The sequence below is a fragment of the Balaenoptera musculus genome, chromosome 4 (assembly GCF_009873245.2).
Source record: "Balaenoptera musculus isolate JJ_BM4_2016_0621 chromosome 4, mBalMus1.pri.v3, whole genome shotgun sequence".
NCBI lineage: Eukaryota > Metazoa > Chordata > Mammalia > Artiodactyla > Balaenopteridae > Balaenoptera > Balaenoptera musculus.
This window is the reverse complement of record NC_045788.1, coordinates 56,689,504-56,703,579: the sequence shown is the minus strand read 5'-3', so window position 1 is coordinate 56,703,579 and position 14,076 is coordinate 56,689,504. Positions and strand designations below refer to the sequence as shown.

At 38.3% G+C, this 14,076-nt stretch overlaps 1 protein-coding gene across 1 annotated transcript in view; it reads right to left on the bottom strand.

The window, feature by feature from the left end:
• The window catches only part of PIK3CA (phosphatidylinositol-4,5-bisphosphate 3-kinase catalytic subunit alpha), a 106,846-nt gene extending 93,834 nt beyond the window's left edge, over nt 1-13,012 (bottom strand). Inside the window, 1 exon segment of the mRNA XM_036850934.1 lies at nt 12,897-13,012. The gene's annotated coding sequence lies outside the window, so the exon portion shown is untranslated.
• Between the last annotated feature and the right edge of the window lie 1,064 nt (nt 13,013-14,076).

The following is a 14,076-nucleotide window of genomic DNA, read 5'->3' as shown; positions in this document are numbered from 1 at the left end:
TGAAACCAGGTACAGTAAGTCCCTTATATACAAACGAGTTCTGTTCCAAGAGTAAGTCCAACAAAGTCAGCCTAGGTACCCAACTAACACAATCGGCTATATAGTATCGTACCGTATTAGGTTTATAATACTTTTCACACAAATAATATGTAAAAAACAAACAAAAAATGAAGAAAACATTTTTAATCTTACAGTACAGTACCTTCAAAAGTACAGTATAGTACCAGCTACATCACTGCTGCTTTTACGCTTGCTTCCAGAAATCCTGGGCTTGAAATAAAGATACTGTAGTACTGTACTCTATACAGTACTGTAAAGTACAGAAAAGCACAACCACACGCACGCGACAATGTATGCCAGACACGTGAACTAACCTATGTGATTGGACATGCGAATGCACGTTCTCACGTTTGAAAGTTTGCAACTTGAAGGTTCGTGTGTAGGGGACTTACTGTAGATGATGCCATAGAAACTTGCATCAGTAATGCCAGGTAGCATCATTAGTGATTAAGGCAAAGACTTAAGAGACTGAACTGATGAAAATATTCAGCATACATGGCTGCTTTCCTTATTTGCACGTAAATGACTTGTAAGGTTTACACAATGCCCAGTCAGTGTAAACTAGATAACAAACAGAATAATAACAAAAGAGTTAAATCTGTATTCATTAAGACTTCATAGCAAGTATAATAGAGAAGTGAAAGACAAGTAGCTTTAAAACATGACATGAGAATTCTACAAAAGCCATGTAACATAGCAACTACGTGACAATATGACACAATTACCACTTAGTGCATAGAGAAAGACAGGGAAAGGAAATACCTAGTACATGAAACAAGTACTGCTTCAATGGCAGAGTGCTATTAAGACAGCTGCTGGAGGCAAACAGAAGTCCAGGACCAGAGGGCTTCACAGAGGAATTCTACCAAACATATAAAGGAGAGCTAACACCCATCCTTCTCAGACTATTCCAAAAAATTGAAGAGGACAGAAAACCCTCAAATTCATTCTATGAGGCCACCATTACCCTGATACTAAAATCAGACAAAGATACTACAAAAAAAGAAAATTACAGGCCAGTATCTCTGATGAATATAGATGCAAAAATCCTTGACAAAATATTAGCAAACAGAATGTATCAATATATAAAAAGGATCATATACCATGATCAAGTGGGATTTATTCCAGGGATGCAAAGATGATTCAGTATCTGCAAATCAATGTGAAACACCACATTAACAAAAGGAAGGATAAAAACTACATGATCATCTCAATAGATGCAGAAAAAGCATTTGACAAAATTTGACATCCATTCATGATAAAAACCCTCAGTAAAGCTGGTATAGAGCAAACATATCTCAACATAATAAAGGCCATTTATGACAAACCCACAGCTAATATCATATTCAATGGTGAAATGCTGAAAGCTTTTCCTCTAAAACCAGGAACAAGACAAGGATGCCCACTCTTGCCACTTCTATTTAACACAGTACTGGAAATCCTAGCCACAGAAATCAGACAAGAGAAAGAAATAAAAGGCATCCAAATTAGAAGGGAAAAAGTAAAACTGTCACTATTTGCAGATGATGTGATACTGTATATAGAAAACCCTAAAGTCTCCACACCAAAACTATTAGAACTAATAAATGAATTCAGGAAAGTTGCAGGATACAAGATTAGTTTACAGGAATCTGCTGCTTTTTTTATACACTAATAATGAACTACCAGAAAGAGAAAGTAAGAAAACAATCCCATTTAAAATCACATCAAAAAGAATAAAATACCTAGGAATACACTTAACCAAGGAGGTGAAAGACCTACACTCTGAAAACTCTAAAACACTGATGAAGAACATTGAAGATGACACAAAGAAATGGAAAGATATCTTGTGTTCATGGACTAGAAGAATTAATGTTGTTAAAGTGTCCATACTACCCAAAGCAATCTACAGATTTAAGGCAATCCCTACCAAAATACCCATGACATCTTCCACAGAACTAGAACAAACAATCCTAAAATTTATATGGAACCACAAAAGACCTCGAATAGCCAAAACAATCTTGAGAAAAAAGAACAAAGCTGGAAGTATCACATTCCCTGACTTCAGACTACACTACAAAGCTACAGTTATCAAAACACTATGGCATTGGCACAAAAACAGACAGATCCTTGGACAGAATAGAGAGCCCAGAAATAAACCCTTGCGCCTATGGTCAATTATTAATCTATGACAAAGGAGGCAAGAATATACAATGGAGAAAAGACAGTCTCTTCAACAAGCGGTGCTGGGAAAACTGGACAGTTGCATGTAAAAGACTGGAATTAGAACATTTTCTCATACCGTATACAAAAATAAGCTCAAAATAAATTAAAGACCTAACTAAGACTGGAAAACATAAAACTCCTAGAAGAAAACATAGGCAGAACACTCTCTGACGTAAATCTTAGCAATGTTTTTTTGGCTCTGTCTCCTAAGGCAAAGGAAACAAAAGCAAAAATAAACAAGTGAGACCTAATTAAACTTAAAAGCTTTTACAAAGCAAAGGAAACCATCAACAAAATGAAAAGACAACCTAAAGAATGGGAGAAAATATCGGCAAATGATATGACTGATAAGGAGTAATATCCAAAATATATACAGAGGTCACACAACTCAACACCAAAAAAACAAACAACCCAATTGAGAAGTGTGCATTAGACTAAATAGACACTTTCCCAAAGAAGACATACAGAGCCAACAGGCACACAAAAAGATGCTCAAGCTTGTTAATCACCAGAGAAATGCAAATTAAAACCACAATGAGATACCACCTCACAACTGTCAGAATGGCCATCAACAAAAAGACCATAAATAACAAATGTTGGTGAGGATGTGGAGTAAAGGGAACCCTTGTACACTGTTGGTGGGAATGTTAACTGGTGCAGCCACTGTGGAAAACAGTATGGAGGTTCCTCAAAAAACTAAAAATAGAATTACCATATGATCCAGCAATTCCACTCCTAGATATATAGCCAAAGAAAATGAAAACACTAGTTCAAAAAGATACAAGCACCCTAACGTTCATAACAGCATTATTTACAATTGCCAAGATATGGAAGCAACCTAAGTGTCCACCAACAGATAAACAGATAAAGAAGATGTGGTATATATGTATACAATGGAATATTACTCAGCCATAAAAAGGAATGAAATTTTGCCATCTGCAACAAAATTGATGAACCTCAAGAGTATTATGCTTAGTGAAATAAGTCAGACAGAGAAAGACAAATACTGTATGTTATCACTTACATGTGGAATCTAAAAAATAAATGAGTGAATATAACAGAACAAAAACAGACTCACAAATATTGAGAACAAACTAGTGGTTACCAGCGGGGAGAGGGAAGTGGAGGGAAAATATAGAGGTAGGAGATTAAGAGGTACAAATTAATAAGTATAAAATAAATAGGCTACAAGGATATGTTGTACAGCACACGGGAGATAGCCAATATTTTATAATAACTTTAAATGGAGTATCGTCTAGAAAAATACTGAATCACTATGTTGTACACCTGAAACTAATTTAATATTATAAATCAACCATACTTCAATAAAAAGGAAAAAGAAAAAGGACATCTGCTGAGGATTCTGAGATTCCAGGAATGGACAGGGGAAAACAATCCATAGGAAGCTCAGACTAGGTGTGAAAAATGTATGTCCATTTACTTAATTCCTTTCTGTCCACTAAACCTTCATTCCGATCATGCTAAATCTCTATATGCTAACTTCTCTTAAGACTAGGTATGAAATAGAATTCAAATTCCCAGAGTAAGAATGAAACTTTAAAAAGTTATAATAGAACAAAAAGCAAGCAGTAATGTCAAGAAGCTTGTTAGAAAGGAACTTTACTGTTCACTCTCCAGAGAAAGGATTCATTAGTAAATCCTCAAAATGGACAGGATTCAATTCACTACAAAATGTTAAAGCCCCCAAATAAATCGATGAATATGACATGGTTAGTGCTCTCAAGTAGCATACAGATATTTATTAAGTGCTTACAACGTACTAGGCACTGTTCTAAATGCTTTCATATATTCGGCATTTAACCTTCATTATAATATTATGATGTAGTATTGCTATTATCCCTTTTCTACAAATGAGAAAATACATATTAACCCAGAGAATATTTAACCCAGACAGGTTAAATAATTTGCCCTCAATTACAAAACTAGAAATTTTGACAGTCTGGCTTCGGAGCACATGCTCTTAACCATTGTGACATATATTTAGGAAAAGAAAAATTAAAGAAGCCTACATACACTGACCATATTTTGTGGATTTTCTAAGACTGTTCTGACTTCAAATATTCCGTACCATTGTCAGATCACTTGATCCCATTTTGGCTGGGGAAAAAAATTATTTGCAGGAGGAATGTACATAACAAATTTATATATCTGATATTTAAACTCAACAAAACACCATCGCATGATACGTTTAGCTGTGCTTTAGTCGTTGTTCATTAGTAGATCATTTAGCTGTGTATTAGTAGTGTCTGTGAACAATACATGGCTGCAAAAAGAGCCATTTCACTTCATAGAAATAGTCAAAATTATTCACAGTGATTTTGAGGAAATCTTAAGTCCTACAATATCACTAAGAAATTTGAAAGTTGGTCACTTCTAGTGAAAACAAACTACCAGTCTCTGAACCATAAAATCACTAATATTATAAATTGCTTTGAATTTTACTACCATTGTAATTATCAAGACTAGTACAGAAATTGCTTTGATAAAGTCATGTTCAACTTTTACAACTGGTATATAGTTAGAGAAAAAGAGTACAAATATCACTTTCATAAATACTTTAAGATGCTGCCTATCAAGGCCTCAATTGCAAATAACAGCCATTAGATTTTAAGGAAATCTTTATAGGAAAAATAACTTTAAAATGATGTTACTACTAATGTTTACAATAAATATAAAAATGACAGTGTGAAAATATAATTTTTCCTTTCTTTGCTGTCATATATGATTTGATTTCAGATCGGCTTTATAGTTGTGCCTAATTTCAATCTTTTTCCCGACAATTTTTCCCATTAATGCTGCTTTACTTTTGATAACATGCCCCATAAATCTATATTCCAGAAAAGCAGCTTATTTAGCAGAAAACTCCAAGGTTTTTGTACTTGTCAAGAAGTTAACCTCCTAAGGAAAAACCCAAAACACACACACACAATTCACTTGCTTTTAGGCTAAAGGCAGCCAATTGTTTCAAAATGCAATAGTACTTTCAGGTCTAGACCTGCAGTTAGTCCATCAGAAAAGTACTTGGAAAAGCATGATCTGTCAAAGAAAAGCCACAGAAATCTGCTTAGCTTGTTGAAAAATGAGTACATACTCAAAATAACTCTAAATAATATCTCATTACCTGAACAGTTTGCTGGTTAAAAACTATTCAAAAGTTGAAGGTAATTTGAATATTCATAGAAACAACAAATCAATAGCATACACACCATTGCTTTCTGACAAGGACAATTATTTTTGTCATCTTTTCATATATTTGTCTGCACAACAGAGGATACATCTAGAAAAAAGAGGGTTACTATGCCTCTGGAATTATGTTTCTAAGATTAGAACATATTTTCTGAAAACCATCTAGTGGGATGGGTTACAAAAGGAAAGTACGGAACATATTTTCCTAGAAGTCTTTAACTAAAGTAAAGATGGTTGCCAATGGCTATTAAGGGTGCTGTGACAGGTTTTTTGGCCTTCTTAACCCTGGCAACTGGTGTGCAATGGATGATCTACTCTCAATGCCTGTCAGTCGCTTACTGGCAATGCCTTTGCCAGTAACCAAAATGGCCATGCCTGTACAACTTTGATCCTCCAAAGTCACTGAAGGTTTCAGAAAGAAAGAAAGAAAATCTTTCCAGTCCATTCTTTTCTGATGGCAGCTTTTCTCTGTCACAGAATTTCACAAAGGGCCTTCAAATATGTGCGAATTTATAAAAAGGCAGAAAAAAAGATTTTTGCTTCTGAAGATACAACAAACTGAGATAGGACCATCTTCCCTCTAGGGAGTGGCTTAACTTACTCTTCCCTGAAATCAGAAATAGGCTTTAGGACTTCCCTGGTGGCGCAGTGGTTAAGAATCTGCCTGCCAATGCAGGGGACACGGGCTCAATCCCTGGTCCGGGAAGATCCCACATGCTGCGGAGCACCTAAGCCCCTGCGCCACATCTACTGAGCCTGCGCTCTACAGCCCGCGATCCACAACTACTGAGCCCTTGTGCCACAACTACTGAAGCCCGTGCGCCTAGGGCCTGTGCTCCACAACAAAAGAAGCCACTGCAATGAGAAGCCCGTGCACCGCAACGAAGAGTAGCCCCTGCTCGCCGCAACTAGAGAAAGCCCACGTGCAGCAACAAAGACCCAACACAGCCAACAAAATAAATTTAAAAATTAAAAAAAAAAAAAGAAACAGACTTTAAAATGCTAGGAATCTCATAGAATTTTGGAATTGTAAAGAACCTTTGAAATTTTGCAGGTAAAGAAAAGTGCTAAAAGGTCAAGATCTAACGCCAAAGAGCTAGTTAATAGTTCAATATAGAACCTAGATTTTCAGACTCTTGACCCAATGTTCTTTTAGGACACAGCTTCTCCTAATCTATCAATCTTTGTTAAAAATGTCTACACACATCAGTAGAAATATGCACTAGTTAACAACTTATAGAAATGTGTTTCCTACCTACTTCAAATCTATACTCAGTAAATGATCAACTACGACTGGCACAGCAATTTATATACTTTTCAGATAGTTTAAAATATATAGCTACTAACTGATAGAAAGATAAGAAAAGTGTTTTGATTCCCAATTATGATTCTACTGCAAAAATATCACTTACTGATCACCTACTTTTGGGTACTATGATATGTGCTGAGGATATAAGAATGAACACAAACATGGTCTCCTCCTGTTAAAAAATTTATGCTTAAAATTATCTTCATAATATTGCTTTAAATCTCTACAGTACTTTATAAGATGTATCTCTCCACTGAATCTTACTAACTCTTGGTGAGTTTGGCAAGAGAGTTATGATCAGAACAGAATGATTCTATCCTTATGTAGCTTTTTTCACATCACAACACTGACTTCTTTAGCTTCCACTACACAAATATTTAAAATCTGAAGTGTAGCAGATAAGTATGGCCTGTAAAAATTCTTACTTTTTTTTTTAAATCCCACACTTATTTCAAATGGCAATGCTGGCCCTGATACAGAGACTCCTTTGTAACAATTCCAATTATATACTAAAAGTTACTAAAACTTAACCTCTTATAAATGAGTGCAATTTAGATAAACTATCAAGCTAACTAGCAAAATGATACAGAAGAAATGAGTGTTTAATTGTCAGACCAAATATGAAACATGTTATTCTTGTACTAGGTATAAATTTAAAATAATGATTAATATGTATACATTTTCCCATGAATAATTTTATGCAATTTGGATCATTTGAATTACCTCAATTATATGAATTATTAGCAAGCAACATATTATAATTCCTATTGTATCATTGCAGAAAGAGAGGCAAAGATGTGATATAGTCTGTCTCCTCTCCCCCTTACACAAATACAAAGTAGCAGTTTGGGATTGGAATTTAGTCTTTCAGCCATCCAGACCACAGCACCATAATCCATACTAAAAACAGTTTCACTGTAAGAAATATTAAACTTGAAGAAAAAACTCTAAGCCACCACTTTTACTACAAGTTTATAAACTTTTTATTGAAGCATTTTAACTTTAAACTCCCCAAACTGTATAGCTGAGGAGAGGGATAGAGAACATCTAAAAATTCCTTAACCAGCATCAATTGATTCATGTTAATAAAGGATTAAATGTGAATAATATAAATGTCTATAAAACATTATCAGTATATCTAAGGTTGAATAACCTTTCTGAATGATGGAAATCTCCAGCCTTTAAGTTGAATCCTCAGACTCCACTGTGTGTTGCCTCATGCTTCTTTTTTTACACCCTTAAGACTTCAGTTTCTCCTACCCGCTATTCTTAATTTTTATTACAGTACTTTTTCTAAAAAGATAATAAATTTCTCTTTAAACATAAACTTAAGGGAGAACTCAGACAAGTCAATTTGCTTTATACAAAAATAAGACTGGTATCCAGAAACTTCAGCAGAGATACTATTACATTGTGTGTAAGGTAACTCTCTATTACCAAATAAATGAAGGTTAAAATAACCATATAAAATTAAGATACATGGCTCCCAAATAGAGAAAGATATCAATAACTTTAGTCTGCTAACTGATATCTGTAACCACATCTGATATTGAGAACAATATTCTGAAATTGGTCCTGAGCAGAGGTATACTCCCTGTATCTCCTAGAAATTACTAAATAAATGTTCCTGAATTTTAAGGTCTGGCAAACAGAGATTTCACCAAAATCTCTGGGTCTTCTTTTGTAAATCATCCTTAGTTTTAATCTGTCCATTCTTTTGGAATGGTCAAGTCTGATTTTACTTATCTTTGGAGATGGCATAAGGTCATCAGTTTAGATTCTCCCTTCCTCCATATTATGTATTATGGATGTATAGATAGCTTGACACTTGCTATCCCGTCGTGGTTCAAACTTCTAGGCATAATTCTTTCCCAAGCAGGATGACTAACACCTGGATGTTTGACAGTGGAATAAGGTTCTAAGAAAATGAAACTAAAAGCCACCGTGGTGTTTGGTCCCTAGTCACACCTGTAAAGCTAGCAGTCAGCAAAGTGGAAAACAGGATTTATTACATAAACTGTGTCTTTTTTCTTATGTCAGATAAGTCCAATCATGAGATCTAACACCTTTTAAGGGGAAAGGAAATGAACATGTATTAAACATCTGATCCAGGACAAAAACTTTCTTGGATCTATATTATCTCATTTAATTCAACAACAACAACAACAACAACAACTCTGCTGAGTAGTAATTACTCCCATTATACACATTAGGAAATCTGTCCAAAGTAATCCTGCCAGTAAGTATAGAAGCCAGGTTTTGATCCAAGCAGTTTCAGATTTTCCAAAGTCAATATTTTTAGTACTCATAGGATTTTAAGGCAAGATCACTGAGTACCATGTAGAACATTCAGTACAATTCCTCTATGTTACAGATAAGGAAACTGAGGTCCAAAAAGATTGAGACTTGCCCAAGGTCACACACTGGTGATGAGGCTGGGATTTGAATTCATATCTCCTGATTTCCAGCACAGTTCTGTGTATAATTATTTGTGTGTGTGTGTGTGTGTTTGGGGTTGAGTATCACTCTTGATATAATTTATATTTAATTTAGAACATCTCAACTGTCTCCAAATAAAATTCATATGTGTGGCAGGTGCAGGGATGTATATTTTTAGTGACCAAAAATAATAAATGTGTTTGGCAAGAATAAAAGCTTAATTGGCATTTATAAATTATTACATGTTGTAAAGAAGTCTGTTGTCAATATATTTATTTATTCAGTGAATAACTGCCTATTATGTACTGGCTACTGTGCTTGGCAATGAGAATACAACTGTATATAAGATAGAGCCCCTATCCTTCTCATGATTTACATCTTGGTGGAGGATACCAACAAATAAATTGGCAATTACCAATGCAGTGAGTCAATGCTATGACAGAGGAGTACAAGATATTATGGGAACAGGAAGCAAGGGCACCTAACCCAGACTAGACTATTCAAAGGAGTTGATATGAAAGATGAGTAGGAGTCAGCCAGTTAAGGAAAGGGTATGAAATATGCAAATGTTTCAGGAAAAGCAAACAGCATTTGCACATCAAGCAGGAAAAGGCCAAGGGAGCCGGAGGAGGAGGAGGAAGAGATGAACCTAGAGAGAGAAGCAAGAAACAAATCATATAGGTCTTCGAAAGCAAGGGCTTTACAATCATGTCTATTAGAATTACGTGGGGAACTTAAAAATAAATAAACAGATGTTTGGGCTCCCTCTTAGACCAATTAAATCAGAATCTCTAGGAATGAGACCCCGGCACTGATATTTTTAAAAAGCTAACTAGATGATTCTAATATGTGGCCAGGATCAAAAACCACTGTTTAAGCTATATGGGGAATTAAACATATACATTTATTACTGCAAATAAGGGAAAAGGTGATCTTAGTATCTCTGGGCCCTAGTTTCTTTACCTATTAAAAGGCAGGCTGGAGCAGGTTAGAGGTAGCATGATAAAATGAAAGGAGTCACAAAGCATTAGTTTTGTCAATGAGTTGTCACCTGACACCTGTCTGACCTTAGATTAAAATGTCATTTCTCAGAGACAGTAATACTGCCTTCTCTACAGGGCTGTTGTGTAGCTCAAGATAAATATATTTAATAAAACAGCTCAATAACTATGCTAATAAAATATAAACCATGGTTTTCCAAGATTTATGCTTCTAAAGTTGCACAATTTTAAAGATTATAAATATTTTCACCAGAGATAAAATCTTTTATGATGCTTAAGAAACACATTTCATTTAAAGAATCACCCCTACCTTGAAGTTCAAGATATTTAAATAATAAAATAGAGAACTGATCCTTTTAATACTATTTTAGTTTCTAAAGAGATCAAACGGGATTAAGTTAGCCCTTTTCAAATAAAGAGATCAACAGAGCAAATGCCCTTTAAATGGTAATAGCTAACGTTAAAAATTCTTTATTCAGTAAAGGGCACTCATAAGGAAAGCTATACACAAAGTAAACTGTTTTAGGAAATGTATGATCTACCTTATCATATATGTATTTAATTTATAAATTTACTTTTTTTTTTTAAGGGAATACTTATTTGGGATGGAGAGGATCTTCCCCTGACAGGAAGGAAGCTCTGCCTCAAGAAGGGCTGTTCCATCCAGAGCCAGGCAAAGCCACTGCTCTTTTATAGTCTCCCTTTCACATATATCTTGCCCATGAGAATACACTTTCATTCAGTAATTTTTGGGTGTAAGTATAGCATTTGTATTTAGGGATATCTCTTTAATGCTCACCCAATTTACTTAAAATTGAAAACAAAAAACTTTAGACATACAAAAACACTGTTCTGCATTTATATGTGGTTCATTTCTAACTCTTCAACTGAAACTGAAAGGAATGCCTTTCAAACTTTATATTCATAGTCAATGATAAACTATTAAGTTAATAATCATTCACTTTCATTTCATGATGCTATTACTATTACAATGTGCTATCACTTCTTTCAATGACCTATTTTGTGATTTTAATAGGAAAGCACTCTATTTTACAATGATGAAAAACCCACAAGAAACTTTTGAAAAAAGTCATGGATGAAATTTAATTTTATCCAAAAACGTGAAATGAGAAAACTTAGAAAACCAAACAAAACACCAACACACACACACTTGGCCCTCTTCAGATAATTTTGGCTGATGACACTGCAGAACAGTTAATCTGATAATTAAAATTTTCCAGAACATGTGATGTTTAGATAGAGATCTATGCTGTCAACCAGAATTCAATGCTTCAGTTAAAAAATGTTAAAACTTGAATACACAGATATATTAACAAATTCTTACACTGCAATTGCTTCTGGAGTCCATTAATAAAGACGTGTTCTGATTTATACAAATTAAATTAGCAACATGGTACCTTAAGTATTTTGCAGGTCTTTCCTTAACAACACGCAATCCAGCAAATAAATTTTGTACGGTGCAATGTAAGCAAATACCTAGAGAACCCATCTTCTGATCAGGAAAACATGCGATCAGTACTGCCCACAGTGGTTCAAATGTGGCCGCAGTAACTACCGACGACTTGAGTTACCAGGAGTTCACCTACCCAGGTTTTCTAGGGGTTCTCCCAGGCCTCACAAACTACGATTCAAAACATCGTCTCGCAAACCCATGTCCTGCATGTGCACAAAGGCGCAGTGCTGGAATGAGGAAGCTTCACCAAACAAAATCACAACTCTACTTCACTAAAGAATATGTAGGTTGTTTTTACAGAGGCCCCTCTTGTTGCGCTCCCCTTACCCTTTATATAACTACGTAAACAGCTCCCCAATTACTGACATCCAAGAAAAGAGCTTTCGATTCCTAAGTCTGGTAACTAGCCACCATCACCACTATTCCTTTTGCATCCTAAAATAAACCCCTCAAGCCGCGATCAAAACACACTGGCCGAACGTCTGGTGTTTACACAGCCCAATCCTGGGCGCTACCCTACCTTTCCGAGCCACTTAGGAGCTATGAAGCAGGCACCACATAACAGAATTAGTAAAGGCACAAATCACGAGACAACGTCTCAGGTCTATGAATGAAAGATCCAATACGTTTGACTGTCTCGGTTAAGACGAAAAAAACAACTTCGAGAGGAAGGGTGGGAGGAGAACTGCGGGGTGGGGGGAGGTTTTCCTTCCAAGCCCCAGCCGGGCGATTTAAACCCAGTATGAGGCAAACGCAGGGTCGCCGGGCTGGCGGGGCCGGAGTCCTCGGGCGTGACAGCCCCTCAGGAACAGCTCGCGGCTCGGCGCCGGGATCCCTCACGCCGCGGTGCTCACAGGCCGGGTGGATGTGCAAGGGCGCGGGGGACCGAGCCACCGCGGCCGGGGCGGCGGCCCTGGGCGCACTTCCTCAGTCCTAGCCGCCCCATCCCCAAAAATGGGAGAGGAAGGAAACGAGGAGCGAGGCGGCGGCCAGAGGGAGAAAAAAGGGAGCGGCGAACCCTCGCCTCTACATCTGGGTGAGGCCAGCAGCAGGCGGGGGAGAGGGAGCAGCGATCGCAGGCGAACTCCGTTGCGGGCCGACGCTGAGAGAAACGACCGGCAGGCAGCCCCAGCCCAAGACGAGCACCCACCCGGCCCCATACCGACCGCGCCCGCTCCCGGCCAGTCCGCGTTCTACTCACGCTTGGGGCTCCTCGAGGCTCCGCGGCTCTAACCGCATCGGGTCCCAGCCCCGCGGGCGGCGGCGGCGGCGGCGGCGGCGCCGAGGGAGAGGAGAGCGGGCGGCACAGCCCCCGCCTCCCGGCCCCTCTCCCCCGCCGCTCCGGAGCTGCCCGGCCGGGCCCGAGCCCTGCCTCGCCGGCGGCCCCAGCCCCAGCGGCCCGGCGGCAGCAGCCCGAGACCTCAGTGGCCGCAGCGGCGGCACCGGAACTGCCGCTTTCTCCTTCTCGTTGCCTCTCCTCGCTAGCCCCAGCCACACGCCCCCGCCCCCGTCTCCTTTCTCTGTCACCCCTGTTTTTTTCCTTTTGTTTCCAGAATAAACTTTATTGGTCTCTTTTTCCGCTCACATCGTGTAAACAAACAACGAACTCTTCCCCACCCCCTCGACTCCCCCCTCCTCGGGTAGAGGAGGGTAAGAGCTGAGGAGGGGCCGAGCCTACTATGCCCCGGAAGCAGATGTGCAAATGAGGGGAAGTGAAACTGCGGAGACCAGGAGTGGGAAGTGGGCAAATCGGGTAACAGTGTGCCAGTGCGCTTGCGCTTTGGTGTTGTGCCTGAAGTTGGGGTGGCGTTATGGGTGCTTTTCTGGCGCGCTGGTATTTAATGCTGTTGTCTTTTGCAGTAGTGAGGCTGTTTCGTCATCCTATGGCGGCATATGTGTCGTACATCTGTTTGTACGAGCGAGAGATACAGAAAGGAGGATTGGGAGGAAGCGGGTCCGTTCACTTTTACGCCCGTAGAGGAAATGAGATTTCCTCTCGTTTAGGGGCGAGGGAAGGGGATGTGGTGGCTAACCGCCTCTGTCAGTGGCTAACCAGAATTGGATATCAATACTAGAAACAAGGCCTTTTACAAAACGTTGCTACGCGTCCTTCTGCCAACGTAAGGTTAAGTTATAGCCCATCCGGAAAGAGGAATGCACTGCCACATCCCACCGCAATTCTTTGACTCACTCGGGGAGACCTTTTGAAATGTCCTTTTTTTCAGATTTGAGTCAGCTTGTAGGATTCATTTCTGACTATTCAGAATACGTGCTTTTTTCGCGTAGTGCCCACGGAGACTTAAGAAAAACCATTTCGGTTGCAGATTAGATGCAAGGTGTTTTGGTTCTGCGTACCATAGAAACCTCTGAGAGTAATAGGA